The sequence below is a fragment of the Schistocerca serialis genome, chromosome 4 (genome assembly GCF_023864345.2).
Source record: "Schistocerca serialis cubense isolate TAMUIC-IGC-003099 chromosome 4, iqSchSeri2.2, whole genome shotgun sequence".
NCBI classification, from domain to species: domain Eukaryota; kingdom Metazoa; phylum Arthropoda; class Insecta; order Orthoptera; family Acrididae; genus Schistocerca; species Schistocerca serialis.
Genome location: NC_064641.1, coordinates 822,766,664 through 822,770,975, shown reverse-complemented (window position 1 = coordinate 822,770,975; position 4,312 = coordinate 822,766,664).

The following is a 4,312-nucleotide window of genomic DNA, read 5'->3' as shown; positions in this document are numbered from 1 at the left end:
GCCTCAGTGACCCGTCAGCACTAGGCAAAAGACTCGCCTGTGGAGGCGCCGCATGGCTACTGCACAATACTGTGAAGTTATCACACGGGACACACAATTTGCGTGGGTGATCTGTCGTTCGGAGAAACCTCAGTATTCACATACGAGAACTGGCGAGGGTAGGGTGAGTCCGCTGAACTCAGCACGCAAGTGCGATCTTTCCGGAGCATAGCTAACTTTTTCAAAGAAGCACGCCGCCCCTGTTAACACCATATTTTTGCCTGCGCTAACTTTCTTTCACTTGCGCCTTCGTCCCGCAATGTTCGCAGGGTCGGCGTGGTTACAACGGATTTGGCATGGTTAATTTAAAGGGGTGGCCAGATTCCCTTCCTGCCGCCACCCCATATCCCCCCCCAGGACGGAATCAGTGTACCCCAGCTGTCTGCGTCTAGTGCAGGGGCGGGCAAACGTTGCACGCGGCTCGTGAGCGCACAGCGCTGCACGTGTGCTGCTCGCGTGCAATCGCCGAATGGGGCAGTGGCGACAGCCGGCAGTTTGCGGCAGTGTAGTACAAGGCTAAGCCGCGGACGTTGATACGAAGCGACCACTATGTAGTGAACGTTGTATTTCAAGAACCGGAAAATGCAGAGTGAATCAAGGAAACGGAGACGTGGAGATTTGCTATCTTTTAAAAAGTAATGGGAGAATCATTTTTTCTTTGTGCAAAGACGTGAAAATTCGAAATGTTTAATATGTGCCAGTATTCTCGCTGGTCAGCGGAAGTTTAGAATTGAAGGCCATTATAATAAATTTCACAAGGACGAGTACAATTTATTGTCGGATTCTGAGCGGATGGGGAAATTGACTGAGCTTAAGAAGAGCGACCTGACGATATTAGATGCATCTGTCCTAGTTGCCGTTGTCACGAGAGATTTGCGACTTTCTCTCGTCATGTCTCTCATCTAACTGATTTACCATTTTATGTAGCACTGTTTTCAATTTTTCAGGACGACAACAATAATAGCTCAGCGGTACGTGCAAGCTATAAAATTGCTCTTAATATAGTGAGAGCTGGAAAACCATTTGCTGAATTAATAAGCCTCGCTTAAGAGCAAACATAAGTGATGAAAATTTACGTAACTGTTTGCGTTTGTCTGTATGCAGAAATTTTGTTCCAGATATTAAACGTATTGTAAACTCCACCTGTAATAATTAAATAAAATGTATCGTAGTTAATAGGTACTCTTTCAAACCACGATTTATTTCAAGCACTCCTGCTAACCTTATTCCATCATTCAATAAAGCAAGCTAGAAAAACAAAACGCATTACAGAGGAAGGAGTGGACAGAAGGTATGGTGGGGAGGGGAGGTAAGCGGGTGGCCAGCTTGTCCCTGTGTGCACGCAGAACACGTGTGCACCGCACACGTGCAGGATTCCTGCCCGCCACTGGAACAGTTATCTCCAGACACACAGTCTACAGACGACTGAACAGACGTGGTTTATTCGCCCAGAGACCTGCAAGGTGAATTCCACTGACTCCTGATCCCGTAAAGCCTGGTGTCAAGAACACAGTACATGGTCATTCGAACAGTGGTCCCAGATTATGTTCACGGACGAGTCCAGGTATAATCTGAACAGTGATTCTCGCCGGGTTTTCATCTGGCGTGAACCAGGAACCAGATACCAACCCCATAATGTCCTTGAAAGGGACCTTTATGGAGGTCGTGGTTTGATGATGTGGGGTGGGATTGTGACTGGTTCACGTACACCTCTGCATGTCTTTGACAGAGGAACTGTAACAGGTCAGGTGTATCGGGACATCATTTTGCACCAGTATGTCCGCCTTTTCAGGGGTGCAGTGGGTCCCACCTTACTCCTGATGGATGATAACGCACGGCCCCACTGAGCTGCCATCGTGGAGGAGTATCTTGAAACAGAACATATCAGGCGAATGGAGTCGAATGCCTGTTCTCCAGACCTAAACCCCATCGAGAATGTCTGGGATGCTCTCGGTCGACGTATCGCTGCAAGTCTTCAAACCCCTAGGACACTTCAGGAGCTCCGACAGGCACTGGTGGGAGGCTATACCTCAGCAGCTGCTCGACCACCTGATCCAGAGTATGTCAACCCGTTGTGCGGCCTGTGTAGGTGTGCATGGTGATCATATCCCATATTGATGTCGGGGTGCATGCGAAGGAAACAGTGGTGTTTTGTAGCACATGTGTTTAGGGACGGTTTTCTCAACTTATCACCAATACAGTGGACTTACAGGTCTCTGTCGTGTGTGTTCCGTATTTCTTTATGTGCCTATGCTATTAGCGCCAGTTTTGTGTAGTGCCACGTTGTGAGACATCCCAGTCTGCACTTATCCTTAATTTGTGAGCATGAGTGTATTTGACCTTTAAGAAGAAAATTAAAAGATAGTATAGAATAGAGAGGATAGGTTTATCCCATCACATTAAGCGTCCGGCCTCGGCGGCGGGAGGGGGGGAGGGGGGGTTCGGGGAGGGGGGCAGTGAGTACAGTTCCTCAAGCCAGTGACTTCCGATTGCTTTTAATAGACTTAATTTTTATAATACCGACGATAAATTTTAATTTGTTCTTGTTTTGCATATGTTACATACCTTGTTTTTCAAATGTACTTCCTTTTTTAATTATTATAGAACTAAACTGCCGGTAAAAATTAGTCCACCCTTTTAGATGTTTCCAATTTACTCAAGAATTATTTTTGCAATAGTCCATATGGTGTACATGAAACGATTATACACTACTGGCCATTAAAATTGCAACACCAAGAAGAAATGCATATGATGAACTGGTATTCATTGAACAAATGCGGTATGTTATAGTAGAACGGACATGTGATTACATTTTCCCGCAATTTGGGCGCATAGATCCTGCGAAACCAGTACCCAGAACAACCACCTCTGGCCGTAATAACGGCCTTGATACGCCTGGGCATTGAGTCAAACAGAGCTTGGGTGGCGTGTACAGGTACAGTTGCCCATGCAACTTCTACACGATACCACAGTTCATCTATAGTAGTGACTGGCGTATTGTGACGAGCCAGTTGCTCGGCCACCATTGACCAGACGTTTTCAATTGGTGACAGATCTGGAGAATGTTCTGGCCAGGGCAGCAGACGAACATTTTCTGTATCCAGAAAGGCCTGTACAGGACCTGCAACATGCAGTCGTGCATTATACTGCTGAAATGTAGGGTTTCGCAGGGATCGAATGAAGGGTAGAGCCACGGGTCGTAACGCATCTGAAATGTAACGTCCACTGTTCAAAGTGCTGTAAATGTGAACAAGAGGTGACCGAGACGTGTAACCAATGGCACCCCATACCAACACGCCGGGTGATACGCCAGTATGGCGATGACGAATACACCCTTCCAATGTGCGTTCACCACGATGTCGCCAAACACGGATGCGACCATCATGATGCTGTAAACAGAACCAGGATTCATTCGAAAAAATGACGTTTTGCCATTCGCGCACCCAGGTTCGTCGTTGAGTACACCATCGCAGGCGCTCCGGTCTGTTATGCAGCGTCAAGGGTAACCGCAGCCATGGTCTCCGAGCTGGTAATCCATGCTGCTGTAAACGTCGTCGAACTGTTCGTGCAGATGAGTGTTGTCTTGCAAACGTCCCCATCTGTTGACTCAGGGATCGAAACGTGGCTGCACGATTCGTTACAGGCATGCAGATAAGATGCCTGTCATCTCGACTGCTAGTGATACGAGGCCGTTGGGATCCAGCACGGCGTTCCGTATTACCCTCCTGAACCCACCGATTCCATATTCTGCTAACAGTCATTGGATCTCGACCAACGCGAGCAGCAATGTCGCGATACGATAAACCGCAATCGCGACAGGCTACAATCCTACCTTTATCAAATTCGGAAACGTGATGGTACGCATTCCTCCTCCCTACACGAGGCATCACAACAACGTTTCACTAGACAACGCCGGTCAACAGCTGTTTGTGTATGAGAAATCGGTTGGAAACTCTCCTCATGTCAGCACGTTGTAGGTGTCGCCACCGGCGCCAACCTTGTGCGAATGCTCTGAAAAGCTAATCATTTGCCTATCACAGCATCTTCTTCCTGTGGGTTAAATTTCGCGTCTGTAGCACGTCATCTTCGTGGTGTAGCAATTTTAATGACCAGTAGTGTATTCTTAATTTTTATAATACCGATGTTAAATTTTAATTTGTTCTTGTTTTGGATATGTTACATGCCTTGTTTGTTAAATGTACTTCCTATTTTAATTATTATAAAACCACACTGCCGGTAAAAAATTATTCCACCCTTTTAGAGGTTTTCAATT